The sequence below is a fragment of the Hevea brasiliensis genome, chromosome 1 (assembly GCF_030052815.1).
Source record: "Hevea brasiliensis isolate MT/VB/25A 57/8 chromosome 1, ASM3005281v1, whole genome shotgun sequence".
Taxonomy (NCBI): domain Eukaryota; kingdom Viridiplantae; phylum Streptophyta; class Magnoliopsida; order Malpighiales; family Euphorbiaceae; genus Hevea; species Hevea brasiliensis.
This window is the reverse complement of record NC_079493.1, coordinates 95,419,089-95,435,463: the sequence shown is the minus strand read 5'-3', so window position 1 is coordinate 95,435,463 and position 16,375 is coordinate 95,419,089. Positions and strand designations below refer to the sequence as shown.

The following is a 16,375-nucleotide window of genomic DNA, read 5'->3' as shown; positions in this document are numbered from 1 at the left end:
TCAATTAAACTCTTTAATTAATTAATTAAATCATATTTAAATAGGTGATAACTTGTGTATGTGTGTGACTTACTAGGCTCATCACTAATTGGCAATGAGAAATGATATCAACTCTTAATATCATCAGAACTCTTTCTTACCATAAATGATTTCTCTAAATCATTTTATGAACCTCATAGACCATGGTTAACACCTAGCATAGCATGCCATGGCCACCCAATTAGTAATAAGGTTTACCTTAAATGAACCTATAATCATATGTTACCATGCACTAGAATCTCTCTGTTACAAAATCCCAACTCAAGCTGGAGTCATGGTTTATGTCAAAGTCCATTTGCTATGAATATTATGTTCTCTTTTAATTTCAGTTCTTGATTAAAAGATTTTTCTCATCAGAAACTCTTTTCTGAATAAATCTATCTGTCTGGCAGAACTTGAAACATCAAGAACAATTAAATGAACATAGGATTTTATCTCTATTTACTTAGAAGAACAGATTCCATCTTGATCAACACCTACCTCCATATGTAACTAGCAGGAGCCAACACATGCCCATATACCCATACATAGTACAAGTATGAAAGCAGTATCAAACTCAAACTACCTATATACAAGATAACTGTGCTATCTCAGGTCTAAAGATTATATGCACTTATATGATTTATGACAAAACATTGACAAGAGTAAACTCCATGTGTTTGTCATAAGTGTCACTGGTTCGGCCTACTTATCATTTATAAGTGCTTATCATGTTTGTTATATGGCATGAGACTCACCATTCCATCTTATTTATATCTCATATAAATAACTTGGGAACAAACATGAATACAATCTTTCTGGATAAGTCATGTCCTTATTATGAAGTATCCTCGATTGTGAACCTATTTATGATACTTTGTGCTAGAAATATTGTCACTCATATTCTTAACAACTTAAGAATAATATTTCTAACAAAATATCAATGGACCTTTTCTATTACACATAAATATATTATGTAAATGGAAAAGTGGAAATGCCTTTTATTAATAAAATTATGTACAAGATACATACTAAATGATATGCTCTAGGGCATACTACTAACATCTTTTGTAGAAGCCTGCATGTCCCAAAAAGCTTCGTACTCCTTTGATTGATGTTAATGGTGACATCTTTTCAATGATTTCAACCTTCGCCTTGTCAACTTAAATCTCTCTTTCTGATATCAGATGACCAAGAACTATGCCTTCTCTTACTATGAAGTGGCATTTTTCCCAATTCAGGACTAGGTTTGATTCTTCACATTTTTGTAATACTTTGGATAGGTTAGCTAAGCAATCATCAAAAGTAGTGCCATAAATAGAAAAATCATCCATAAAAGCTTCCATGATTTTTTCAATATAATCAGAAAAAATAGCCATTATGCATCTTTGGAAAGTAGTGGGGGCATTACAAAGACCAAAGGGCATTCTTCTATATGCAAATGTTCCGTAAGGGCATGTGAATATGGTCTTTTCTTGATCTTTTAGGTGAATAGGAATTTGAAAAAATCCTGAATACCCATCTAGATAGTAGAAGTAGGAATGTTTTACTATTCTTTCTAGCATTTGGTATATGAAAGGAAGAGGAAAATGGTCCTTTCATGTGGCACTATTTAATTTCCTATAGTCTATGCACATGCGCCAACCAGTAACTGCCCTAGTAGGGATTAGTTCATCATTTGCATTTTGAATGACAGTTGTCCCACCTTTCTTAGGCACTACATGCACTGGACTAACCAATTTGCTATCAGAGATTGGGTATATAATATCTGCATCTAATAATTTCAAAATTTCCTTTTTCACTACTTCTTTCATGTTTCGCTTAAGTCTTCTTTAATATTCAATAGTGGGTTTATTGTTTTCTTTCATAGGTATCCTATGCATGCAAATGGAAGGATGAATCCCTTTCAGGTCTTCTATTTTATACCCTATGCTCTTGCTATGTGTCCTAAGCACTCTTAGCAATTTTTCCTCTTCTATTTCAGATAGACTGGCATTAATAATAACAAGATATTCAGAATTTGAGTACAGAAATGCGTACCTTAGCATAGAGGGAAGAGGTTTGAGTTTTACTTGTTCAGAATTTTTCTCCGAATTACTTTTGGTTTGTTACTCCTTCAGCTCTTCTACCTTGAAAGCTTGAGCTAAGGGTAGGAGTGGATGAGTTGCTAAATGTTTTGCACAGACTGCTATTTCTGTGTTCTCATCATTTGCTATGAGGTTGTGCATAATGCATGCTTTAAGAGGATCTTCAGGATGGGCCTTATGAAATTTCTCCCCTACTTGCTTGTCGACTATGTCAACTCTAAGGCATTCATCAGGTTTGAATTTGTGCTTCATTGTGTCAAATAAGTTGAATTCCACTTCTTTATCCCTTACCTTGAGAGTCAGTCGCCAGTTTTTGATGTCTATGATTGCTTCGACGGTTGCCAAGAAAGGTCTTCCGAAGATGATGGGGATTTGAACATCCTCTTCCATCTCAAGGATAACAAAATCAACTGGAATGAAGAATTTACCTACCTTGATAGGAATTTGCCCACATGATATTTAACAGACTGATCAGCCAATTGCAATGAAATTGTTATGAGTTTCAGTTCTTCGACTTCCAGCTTCTGGCATATTGATAGAGGCATTAAACTCACACTTGCCCCAATATCGCAGAGGGCCTTGTCTATTTTCTTGTCGCTAATGAGATAAGGTATGGAGAAGCTTCCTGGATCTTTCAGCTTTGGAGGCAGTTTGTTTTGCAGTATGGCACTGCATTCCTCTGTTAGAGCAACAGTCTCATAGTCTTTCAGCTTTCTTTTCTTTGACAAAATTTTCTCAAGGAATTTGGTGTAGGATGGCATCTGAGAGAGTGCTTCAGTGAAGGGGATGTTGAGGTATAGTTTCTATAAAACTTCTAAAAACTTCCCAAACTGCTTATTTAATTTGGCTTTTTGGAATCTCTAAGGAAAAGGTAGAGGAGGCTGATATGGCTCTAGTAGCTTCTTTTTCTTCCTTGTTTCCTCCTCCTGATCCTTCTTGGCTTCTTCCTCTTTCTTCTCTGCTTGGCTTTCAGATTTTTCAGAGGTTTCTTCTGTTGGCACTTCCTCTGACTGTTTTAAAATTCTTCCACTTCTCAATGTAATTGCCTTACAATGCTCCTTTGGGTTCATCTCTGGTTGACTAGGCAATTTACCAGCGGCTTTGCTTGAAGAGGTTGCTTATTGAGCAATTTGATTTTCAAGCATCTTATTATGGGTAGCGAGTTGGTCCATTCTAGAGGCTAGCTATTTGATCATTTCATTTTGTTGTTACTGGTTTGCTAGGAAGCTTTCCATCATTGATTCCATAGTTGACCTTGATTCATGCTGTTGGTTCTGAGGGAGTGGTGGTAGCTATGTAGGGTTTTGTCCCTTGTTCTGAAATCCAGGGGGTACAGGTGGTCTGTACCCTTGCTGTTTGTTTATTGGCTGATTTTGAGAATTTAACCATGAGAAATTTGGGTGGTTCCTCCATCCAGGGTTGTAAGTATTTGAATATGGGTTATGGGGCTGTCTCTAGTTGAAGTTCCCTCTATTATTCACATAGTTCATTTGTTCTGTGGGGAGTTCATTGAAGCTGTTGTACTCTGAACTCATGTATCCTCCTCCATAGCTGTCATCATGTTGACTGTTCATCCCTACAGCATTGGCCTGCATTTTATCAAGCCTCTTTGTGAGCTAGTCAAATTGAGCATTTATCATGCTTAGGGCATCCACTTCTAGGATTCCTGCTGTTCTCCTTGTATTTCCCCTTTCATTCGACCACTCATAGTTGTGATATGCGATCCTCTCCAGAAGTTTAAGTGCTTGATCCACTGTTTTCTCCATTAGGTCACCTTCTACTGCTGAATCTATTGTGCTCCTTATAGAGGGCAGTAGCCCATTATAGAAGTTCTGAACCACAAGCTAATCTTCTATGCCATGGTGCGGGCATTCTCTCTATAGGTCCTTATATCTCTCCCATGCATCATAAAGTGATTCACCTTCCCTTTGTCTAAAGGTGTTGAGTTCAACTCTCAACTTTGCAGTCTTTGTCGATGGGAAGTACCTTGCTAGAAAAGCTTGTGAGAGGTCCTTCCATGTGGTGAATGTTCCAGCCAGTTGAGAAAGTAACCACTTCCTTGCTCTATCTCAAAGGGAAAATGGAAATGCTCAGAGTCTTATGGCTTGATCAGAGACCCCATTCATCTTGAATGTGTTACAAAGGGCAAGAAAGCACTAGAGGTGATAGTGTGGATCTTCTGTTGGTGAACCCCCAAACTGGGTCTGTTGGATCATCTAGAGCCATGCCGATTTTAATTCAAAATTGTTGGCATCCACAGTGGGCCTTGTAACACTAGATTGGAATCCTTATATGGAGGGAGCTCTGTAATCCTTCAAGAGTCTTGGCCTGTTGTTGTTATTGTTGGCCATATTCGAGATTTTTGGATTCCCTTGATCTTGTCCTTCATGTTTCCTCTCCCTCCTGATAGTTCTTAGAGTTTTGTCTATCTCTGGATCCAAATCAAAGACTTCTTCCTTTGGTCTTGTTCTGGTCATGTATCAAACCAATCACCTAAGAAAGGATAAGAGAATAAAACAATTTAAAAACAAAATTAAATAATAAATGAAATTGCCTAAATTAGCTAAATTACTTATCACCTAATATTACTAAAATTAAAATTCCCTAACAACGGTGCCAAAAACTTGTTTGCTGGGTTTTCAACCATCGCAATTGCACGGATCGCTAACAAGTAATAAAGTGATGAGTGAAGCATCATTCCCACGAGGAATTTAATTAGCAAGTACCAGGCTACATGGCAATTTTGACTGTTTAGGCTATCGAATATAGATGGAGAATGAGTTAAACCTATTTTAGATGCTAAAATTAATTTTTGAATTAAACTATTTATAAAAGCAATTCTAGAATTAAAATTTCACACTGCAACCTTACTATGGATTTTAATCTTGTCTATTCATCGGATCGAGAGTAATTGCTTTGATGGAAATTAATCTTAGGATATCCTAAGTCCTCTCTCAAGGCACTCAAGGTGTATTTTAATTAACCTAAACCCTACTTTCGTGGTGATTAAATTAATTAAAACTCTTTAAGATCTATGATTAATTTTGGAACTCCACAAAGGCATCTGCTTATCTCTAAGTCAGATTTTCTAGGTTCAAAATCTCGATTTTCTAATATTAATCTTCACCTTTCAGTCCTTCAATTAATATCTGCAATCAATACTAAGTGGGTACCAACACATAGCATGCATTAAGACCATAAGAAATTGAATCAAAGAACCAAATTCAAATCCAATAAATAAAACTCAATATTTGTCCATAATAACAATTGCAAATGGTACTCTCCTAACTCCAGAATAAAGGAATTACTCACTCATGGTGAGTTCAACAAACATGGAGAAAATAAAATAAAAGAACATAAAGAGTCCGTTTAGAGAAATAAAACAAAAGAACCGAAGAGGAATGATTGCAGTCTTGATCCTTGTGGAACTTCGGCTGAGGATTTCCCTTCTGTGCTGGTGTTCTATTCTTTAAGACGGCTGCGGAGGATGCAAGTATGAAAAATGAAAACCCTTCTGAAAACTCCAAAAAGCTCTGCAAAAAGGTTGAACTGAAAAGAAGAGCTACTTCTGTTATCGTTTTTTGCTTCTATTTATAATAGCTGGTCGAGGGTTAGGTCTTTAGAATCCCAAAAGCATTAGGAGTCTATTTGGAGTGTGTAAACAAGAGCTGGAATTTGGATTAGGAAACTGGCTGCCGCATGGTACATGGCCCGTGTGTCACTACACAACCCAGGGCCATGTAACTTACTGGAGCTGAATGGTTGCGTCTTGCAATGGCACAGGAGTTTACGCAGGTCCGCACTGGGTACACGGGTCTGGTTACATGGCCCGTGTTCTTTTATTTTTGGAGAATTCTTCAAGCTTATACTGGAAGAGACTTACACGGGTCTCCATAGCTTACACGGGTCATTACACGGCCCGTGTACTTTTGCTTCTTCGTTGGCTCTCTGACTTTCTTCTGGCAGTAGGTTACACGGGTCTGTGGCTTTGCTGATTCAACCCGTGTGCTTTGTATCAGTAGCTTTTCTCAATCCTTTGACCTTTCTAAGTTCCCTTCTGCACTTTTATGCCTTGGAACTTCACCCAAATATCTGAAATGATGCATAAAACATGAAATTTAGAGCTTGGCAATGGAATTTACAGAAGTTCATGAAATTAATGGTTATGCACGAGATTACTATTCTAAATGCTATGAAATATTATACAAATATACTTAAAACATCTATAGAATACAAGTGTATCAAAGCGCTGTAACTTAACTTATTATATTTCCTATTATTCACATTTTATTTTACTTAGTAAGGCCAATTTATTAACCGGAGAAACTGGCGAAGTTTTCCCTAATTATTCACAATTTTGACGAGTTCCCACCTGGTTGAAAAATAATTTTATAAATATTCTCATTCTCATATTCTCATTCAAATCATCAATTTAATCTCACTCATAAGAATACATATGAAATTCCAAATCATTTCCATACATACACAATTCAAATATGAAATTTCAAACTTTATTAATTTACATATGTTCACATTTAACGTACAAATATATATAATTTACATTACATGTTCAAAATTTAATTACAAAGTTTCAAAAATAAAATACAAGACTAATGAAGTCTACCAAAATGTGCACTGTTGGATGAGGCGACATCGTGACCCAATGCAGATCAGGACTCTAATTCCCAGTCTAAGGCCTATTGGGCTCTCGCTCCTGGTCTCCAGTACCTACGCGTGGCAAAGAGCGACGCGCTAAGCATAAAGCTTAGTGGTGCAAATATAGTTTAAAAATAAACTAAATAATTAAATATGCAGAAATTATGCTTTCATGCAGACTGAAATTTTGGCAATTATTTATAATATCCTTAATTTAGTGATTTTTATGTTCATTATTTATTTGTAAATTTTTAAGACTTATTTAATTGCCTAAGTAACCTATACCTGTTGACCGGACTGAAAAAAAGGGTAAACTAGCACTGGGTACTAAGTACTTCGGGCTGTCATACCATCAGTCACATAGTGTCTGTCAGGTGTGCAACAGAATGGCTAACAAGCCATAATAACAATCGGGCATAAAGGCGACTATGTCAAGAGTATCAAAATGGCCAAAAGCCATAATATCACAAAATGGCACTAAAATCCATAAATCATGAAATGGCATGAAGCCATAGGCAGTACTATAATCAGAACCCTATTGGCATGCCAACCTATCCAAACCAATCATATTAGGCATACTAGGGCATATTAACAAAGTTAGGTTTTAGTTCTGTGTATTTGATGTTATTATGGTTACTATTCACATTACTATTCATAAAAAATGTTGACTTTTTCAATAATAATAGGTATACAAATTTTAAACATATGATCGTACCACATTTTGGGTCAAAAATTTGTTGGCATTGCTTGCCAATTGCAATTCAAAGCATATTAGAAGTAATTCCAAAATTTCAGATTTCATTACCTATGTTTTCTATTCCATTGGACCATTCTACAGTGGGAATTTAGCTAAACTTTCTTCATTAAAGTTGTTCCTTAATATCTCTACTTTAATGCCCTTTTTGAATCACTCCATTTGGAGTTTTGAAGCTCAAGTTATGGCATTTTTACCATAACTGGCCGGATTGGCCAATGTTTTTCTGGGCACATTTTGGTTCTGGCAGTTTTGATGAGCTAACTTTGGTTAGCTATTTGAACAGGTTATGATCAGAATTTGGGTTTTGTTCTTCAGGAAATTTGTTCTACTATGTATAAGTTTCTATTGGCTCAAGAATCAAGTCATTTGGACCTCTTTACACAAAATTATGCCCATTTGAATAATTACTATTCATATGGTCATTTTTTCAGGTCCAGATTTTGGTTACCTGGATGCAAGCCAAATTTAGGTCACTTTAGGTTGGTTTTCTGGGCAGGGTCTCTTCATGAAAAATATGGAATTATGTCCTTAGATTCACCTCCAATTGGCCCTACACCAATTGAAGCTACACAAGTCAACTTATGGCTGGCCAAACTCACTGGACTCAAGTCCAGAATTTCCAGCTCCTAGGGCAGCTCACCCAATTCACTGGACTCAAGCCCAAACTCACTGCCACATTCAATCCCAAATTAAGGTAAAACTATGCCAAATGGTCACTAATTGACCTTAAAAACACTAATTCATCATCAATTTGGCAAACCATAAATTTGGCTCAAACTCTAATTCCCAAAGTCACAAATCTTACACTACACATACAAATTAAAGTTCTAATCTCTAAGTTCACATCAAGGCCATCACTAAACAATCCTTAATTCAATTAAAACTCATCAAGACACTTTCTGTAACACCTCTCACCCGTCTACAGTGTAGCCAAGTAAGATGTGTCAAATTTGGTGCCGGAGTACCCTATCTTATCTTGTCACGTACATTATTAATTTAATATCCATTTATTTTTACTATCCCATGTACAAATTTTTTTTATGACATTTCATTCTTAGGAAGACTCAGACAGAGTCTGCTCTGTTTTATTAGTGCATGACGGTTCCACTATTTACCTGTTAAAATTTTCATATCATAAGTTCAACCTATATCAATTTACCTCTTGTCATATCCATCTCATAAATTTCCATCTATCACATCATATCATCAATTCATATCATATGTCATATAATCAATTCATGTAAAACACATTTACTTTTAGTAATAGGATTCATATACAATAATTTACAATTTATGTTACAGTCTCAAAATGAATTACATCTTTGACTTATGTACAGAAATCAAAAATACAAAATCTAATTACACATGGACCCTATAAAAAATACTCTGCTGAGGTGACTCCCATACTTGTATAGATCTGCTCAGAATCTCTGTCTAGACTCTACTAGTCAATCTCTCCAATACCTACGCGAGGAAACAATCCATCACGTTAAGCATATTGCTTAGTGGTGCATAATTTAAAATAAAAATAACTGAATAATCAAGGATAATTATTTTATGTATAATTTCATATAAAGATTCATATTTCACGAACTTTGAGTCAATTACATGTTTATTGAATTTTAGAAGCAATTAAACTTGTCGGGATCCTTTCTAATAATTTATTCTATTTTTTAGTCTTCTTAATTTCATATTAGTGGTCGCTTCATGTAATTATTTAATTTTTAAAGCTTATTACTCATATCTATAATCTTTTTGGTACTTAATTAAATTTAAGACTCATTACTCATATTTATGCCCAAATAACTTATAACAGACTGTAATGCTGGATACACAGGAGTATACTGGTTAGACCTCCATATGTCTACCTTGTATACAACTCTTATGTCAGGCACAAGGCCAACGAGCTGGTATAAAGCCAGAAATCATATCAGGCACAATGGCCAACGGGCAGGCATAAAGCCAGTAGAACAATCATATCGGACATATTTTGTCGATCAATGATTATTCATGTAAAAATCATATCAATGCATTCTCAGTCTTTTAAAATCATATCAATGCCAAGTAGCCTATAATATAATAGTCCATAAAGATAGGATACACGGGAATATTCTATCCTGTATAAATCTGTCATTTCCAGCACAAGGCCAGTGGCCAGGCATAAAGCCAGAAATATAATTAGGTACAATGGCCAACGGGCCGGCATATAGCATGTGGAACAATCATATCAAACATATATTATTAGTCCATGATTTTCCATGTAGACAGTACAGCTATCTGTAATCCCTAATTGGTATACCATTCGATCTAACTATATATATATAAGCCTAGGTTTACTTTGGGCAATTTAGTACTGTTAAGCACTTATAGTTTTATTATATCATGCTATGTACTATTAAGGGTTCATAACATATTGTTATTTCACTTCATGTACTATCTATGCTTTATACCATTTTCATGTCATTATAATGGGAACATAGGTCCCAAGTACATATTCATATAACTTATGTATTTATCACTCTTATTATTTTATGTCATGTACTATACATATTTATAGTATTTTTATTTCATATATGATGGAAACATAGGTTCCAAGTGTATTTTCCTATGACTTATGTATTTAGCAAACCATTTAGGTAATTTATATTTTATGTATCAACTAATTTCATGTCACCTTGTAGTGGAAAAATAGGTCCCACATACCTATTTCATGTAATTTAGCATGTAGTGACTTATTAGAGATAAGTCCTTACTAAAAACAATTTAATTCGGGAACCTTTCTTTAGGTTCAGTTTTACTGTTTTGAATTTACATATCAAGTTGAGCAATTTATGGCTACTGTTTAGCCCCACTTCCTTCATGGAAGTTGTTCTTCTATGTCTTGTCTTTATTTTCCTTTTTGAATCATGTCATTTGGATTTGTATAACTCAAGTTATAGTCAAATAACCATAACTAGTTCAGTTGCAAATTCTGGTTCTTAACTAAGTAGTATTGGTATTACATTTTAGCAATTTATTTGAACAGGTTCTAGTAACATTTAAGCCTAGTGCTCTTCATAGGATTTGTTGTCCTATGTCTTATGGTCACTGAGAATTTTTAGTTGCACTTTTTCAAGTCATGTAGATTTACTTATAGCCACATTATTGGCCTAGACTCAAAGGTCCTATACTAACATGATTTCCATTTAGGTCAGTAGGTTTGACCCAATGTTTAAGCTTCTTACATTCATAAGTTGAGGAAGATGTCTAAAAAAAAGTTAAAGATCTATTTCTTAGGTTTCCAGAATGGTATGGCTCATTTCAATTGAAGATTTCTAGTGGGAGATATCATTGAAAGACTATTATGGACTCAATGGTCACTTATGCAAATTTCTAGATTTTGTATGCTATTTTGACCTAGCTAAATGACCTAATTTCCTTGATTTCTGGGTTATGGGAAAAATACCAATATTGTAGGTCTATGTCTTATTGAAATTTTGGCACTGATTTTATGTCATTTGGAGTTCTGTGGACTAAGTTATGATCCCTTTACCAAAACTGGTCAAGTTGCCTAGACAAAGGCAATTCTGGGCTGTTTTGGTACTGGACAGTTTTGGTGTTCCAACTTATTCAAGCAATTTGACTTGGTTAATGGCATTTCTGTGTTAGTAGTATGCCCTAGAGCATATTATTTTGTATGTATCTTGTACATATCTTATTAATAAAAGGCAATTTCACTTTTCCGTTTACATAATATATTTATGTGTAATAGAAAAGTCCATTGATATTTTGTTAGAAATTCTATTCTTAAGTTGTTAAGAATATGAGTGATAGTATTTCTAGCATAAAGTATCATAAACCAGTTCACAATCGAGGATACTTCACAAAGGACATGACTTATCCAGAAATATTGTAATCATGTTTGTTCCCAAAGTATTAATATGAGATATTAATAAGTTGGAGTGGTGAGTCTCATGCCACATAACAAACATGATAGGCACTTATACATTATAAATAGGCCGAAGTAGTGACGCTTATAACAAGTACATGGAGTTTACTTTTGTCAATGCATTGTCATATATTGTAACACCCTCCCGGTAACCACTCCGTACATTCTACTGTTCCGGTGACCAGTGTCGGTCCGGACAGCTAGAACGTCCGGAAAAATAATTAAACTTAAGTGAGGGACCATAATTAACTCAAATATTAATAAGAAAAATTTAGTAAAAATTTTAGAAATAAAATACAACCAAGTCAAATGAGCCGGTGCCCAAGCGATGGGTAATCGGAGGGAAGTTGCGGTTCTCGCAACTAGGAGCCCTAAACCCGAGGGAAAAATTATAAAATAATTTTTGGGACTCCAGAGAAGGGTTACTGAGGTTCCCATAGCATTAGAATGCCAAGAAAATACCTAGAAAAATTTTTCAATCGGTACAGACGATTTTGACCCGTTAAGCCAAACGGAGGGCATTTTGGTCATTTCGCCTTCAGAGGTGATTTTTGGCCGACTTGTCCAGTTGAGTAAATAATTAATATGACATAAAATATGAAGAAATATTGCTAGAAATTAAATTGAAAATGAGTAGTGGAGGAAAGAAAAGAAATTGAGGAAAAATAGCTATTTATGACATCAAAGTGATGCCATTTAAAATGTTCAACCAATCACAATTAATCTACCATTTGACTAACTAATAAAGAGACAAAATGAAGACTAAATAACCACAAAATCCAGCAGCCACCATCCTCCCCAATTGCAGCCGAAATCAACCTTGCCCTAAACCTCCATTGCCAACTTCCATCAAGCTTATTTTCTCTTCTTTTCACCACTAAACCCTAACTTCACTTCATTAAAACTTTACCCCACATCTTAAACAAGCTCTTGGCAGCCAACAAGAGGAAGGAAATTGAAGTTTAGGGCTTGGAAAAATTCTGCCACTTGAGGTTAGTGCATAATGTAGTTAAAACTCATTAGTTCCATGATTTATGCTTGTAATGAATTAGAAATTGTGAAATAATGAAACAAATTCATGTGTATCTCCACCAAAGAATTCGGCAGCCCTAATAGAGGAATGGTTTTGAATGTTTTTAATGGACTTAGCATGAGTTGAAGATTGTGTTTAAGTTATATATCTACATAGATGTTGAACTAGGGTGCTAATTGAGGTTTATGGGTAAATTGCATTGGACATTAGGGTTTTGAGGCATGAAAAATTGACTTGGCTTACCAACCTATTAAAGAACACTCTAATGGTCAATAAGTGACCATTTGAGGTATGTTGGCCACAATTTGAACTTAAAAATGGTATGGCAAAGTCAAGGTGTGAGCTGCCCTAGGACTGCAGCAAATGGACTGAAATTTCAGTCCAATTATACAGCCATAACGTTGGCTGTGTTAGTCCAATTGGTGTTTGGCCAATTGGACATGAAACTAGGCTTATAATGGCACATTTTTGCTGAAGAAACCATGCCCAAAAGACCAAAGCAAGAGGACCAAAACTTGGCCCCAATCCGGAACCCTGAAACTGATTCTGCAGAATTGACCAAATGAATTGTAACTGTTCATTTGGCCATAACTCACTGTATATTTGGTCAATTGACCTGAAATTTTTACAGCAACAAGTTAAGACATAGACAAACAACTTTCATGAAGGAACCTACCCCAAATTATGGCCAGAACCTAACCCAAATGGCTATGGCAGTCACTGTTCATGTTACTGTAGATATGGTAAATCTGCAGATTTGGCAATCCGGCCAGCTTTGGTTTTTGGGCCATATCTGGAGCTACAAAACTCCAAATGGAGTGATTCAAAAGAGGAAATTTAACTAGACAAAATAAGGAACAACTTTCATGTTTTACATTTCTTCAAATTCCCACAGTAACAGTGTCCAATGGAACAGTGAAATTGACTCACCAAAACTGAAAATTCTGTTTGTGTTGAGTTACACTTTGGAATGGTAATAACACTTAATGCCAACAAGTTTTAAACACCAAATGTGGTATGTTGGGAGTGCCAAAGTTGATGTACACATTTTTATGCTAAAAGTCAACATTTTTGTTGACCAATGATGAATAGTGACACCAAAAATTTGAAATTCACGAATTGAAGAATTTAAAAGTTTCAAATGCCCTAGTATACCTAACAAGATTGGTTTGGATAGTTTGGCATGCCAATAGGGTTCAGTTAGCAGTACTGCACATGGCAATATGCCATTCCGTGATTTCATGGCTTTTAGCCATTCTGACTTTGTATTGAGACTTGGCCTTGTGCCTGATATTATTCTGACTTGTTAACGGCCTCGCTGCACAACCGAGATGCATATGTGACGATGGTGTGACGGCTCGAGTAGTAGGTACCAGTGCGGTTTACCCGTTATCGATCGATCATCTAGTGTAGGTTACTTGGGGCAACCAAAGGAATAAAAGTGAACAACGTTAATAAAACAATGAATATATCAATACCAAACAAAGAAAGCATATACATTCTATACACATTTATTTTCTTGTTATTTTCTTCTATTATATTATTGCACCACTAAGCATTATTGCTTAGCGCGTTGCTTTTGCCACGCGTAGGCTTGGAGATCGATCGTGAGCCCAGTAGACCACGGGTGAGTCCATCCAGAGTTCTCGATGTCCGTGTCACCTCGTCACCTGCAGTGCATTGGTAGGACACTAGATGTCATTTTGTCATTTTGTAATTAAATTTTTATTTCTCATATGTATTTGGGATTTATGTAATGTATTTTGAGCTTTATGTAAATAATAAAGATTTATGGTCATGTATGGTATAAATTTGAATATTTAATGGTTGTATATATATGAAAACCCTGAGAAAGGGATGTTTGAGAAATGAAAAGGTTGTTGAGACCTGAAATTGAAAAATTGTTGAGATCTTGATATTGAGTTTTGTAATGATATTGGAGTTGAGAATGAATGAATTTGTATATTGGAAGTGTTTTTAACAGGTTCCGAAGAACTGTTTTCTCCATTTTTAGCCAGTACTCCGCCGGATTTTCTTTAAAATCTTCGGAACCTCAAATGAATAATACTTTTGATAAATGGTTAAAATAAATCATATTTCATAAATTATATGCAAAAGCATGATATAAATTAATTAAGGTATATTAGAGTGTGCCGATACACTGTGTGGCATTATTTACTCGGGTACACTGTACACGGGTAAAGGGTGTCACATTTAGTGGTATCAGAGCACGGTTTAGGCGTTTCTAGGCCTAGATCGAGTCCATACCATGCATTGCATTTGTAAGAGTCGAGGTGACACTAACGCAGATCTGTTTATCTTTCTTATTTTGAATAGGATATGGATCCTTCATCTCAGAGAGCCGTTGAGGAGGAAGTGGAGAGTCATGCTCCACTGCGGTGAGGCCCGGGGCGTGAGAGAATGCGCCGCCCGACTCAGCGAGCTGCTCAGCCTCCACAGGCCATGTTCCAACAAATGGCCGACTTCTTTAGACAAATGGCCGGGGTAATGCCAGCAGCACCACCACCACCACCAGCTCCACAGCAGAAATCACACCTGGAAAGGCTAAGGAAGTTTGGAGCTGTGGACTTCTATGGCAAGAGAGAAGATGACTCTGTTGCAGTCGAGAATTGGTTGAACAGAACAGGCAGAGTACTAAAACAACTCCACTGCACTCCAGAGCAAAATCTGGAAGCTGCTATATCTTTGCTGCAAGACGATGCCTATGAGTTGTGGGACACGGTATCCAGTGAAGTGCAGCCAGAAGTTATGACATGGGACTTCTTTCTCTCTGAGTTTAAGAAGAAATATGTGGGTACAGTATACCTGGAAGAGAGAAGAAGAGAATTTATTAACCTGAGGCAGAGACAATTGTCAGTGGCTGAGTATGAGAAAGAATTTGTCCGATTAAGCCGCTACGGAAGGGAGATAGTCCCAAATGAAGCTGAAAGGTGCAAGAGATTTGAAGAGGGACTAAATGACAACATCAAGATCCAGCTCACTGCCTTGGGAATCACAGAATTTACCAAGTTAGTGGAAGCTGCAATAAAGGTGGAAAAAGTAAGAATCAGTGAGCAGACCAGAAGGGATAGACAGCAGAAGAGGGGCCCGGGTCAGTCTAGTTCAGCTCCTGGATTTGGGAATAAGTTTAAGGGTCCTCCTGCAAAGAGTTCGGGTCAGCCACAGGGTCAGGGTCAGTCTCAGGGGCCCAGGCCACAGTTCACCCCTAGGAGAGGTCAGTCCACACCATCGTGCGGCTCTCCGAGGATGGGGTTCGAGGACCAGCCCGGCATCTTCTGCGTGTCCACACCGTCGAGAAATGGCATAAGGAAGTGTTGGAGTAAGCGGTGCTCGCTTGAGGTGTGGGTCAACAGAGCATCGGTTGAGAAACTGTCCCACAGAACTACTACACTGTTCCAACACAAGCGAGCACTGCTCTGCACTACAGAGGTAGAAAATCTGGCAAGTCTGAGGCTGTAGAACCATCATAGAGGCCTGCATCTGAGCCAGCAGAGAGGCCTGACAGTAGATCACCTGCCAGAGCTTATGCCATGAGAGCTTAGGAGGAGCAAGATGCCCCAGACGTCATCAGGGGTACGTTCTCCCTCTACACTACACCTGTGCATGCATTGGTGGATCCAGGATCCACTCATTCCTACATTTGCATCAATCTACCCGTAGAAAGGGGGATACTGGTAGGGGAAAGTGACCAAGACATTCTGGTCACTAATCCATTGGGTCACAGTGTGGTAGTGAACAAAGTGTACAAGGGTTGCCCGTTAAGGATTCAGGGGTATGAATTCTTGGCAGACTTGATTGAGTTGCCTTTTCATGAGTTTGACGTGATTTTGGGAATGGACTGGTTGTCACGTCATCAGGCAATAGTTGATTGTAAA

The 16,375-nt window shown here is 36.8% G+C and overlaps 1 non-coding gene across 1 annotated transcript; it reads left to right on the top strand.

The window, feature by feature from the left end:
• Nucleotides 1-3,959: 3,959 nt before the first annotated feature.
• Nucleotides 3,960-4,066, top strand: LOC131169707 (small nucleolar RNA R71). Its single transcript, XR_009140607.1, has one exon. It is a non-coding gene; the product is annotated as a small nucleolar RNA R71 (small nucleolar RNA).
• Nucleotides 4,067-16,375: the final 12,309 nt, after the last annotated feature.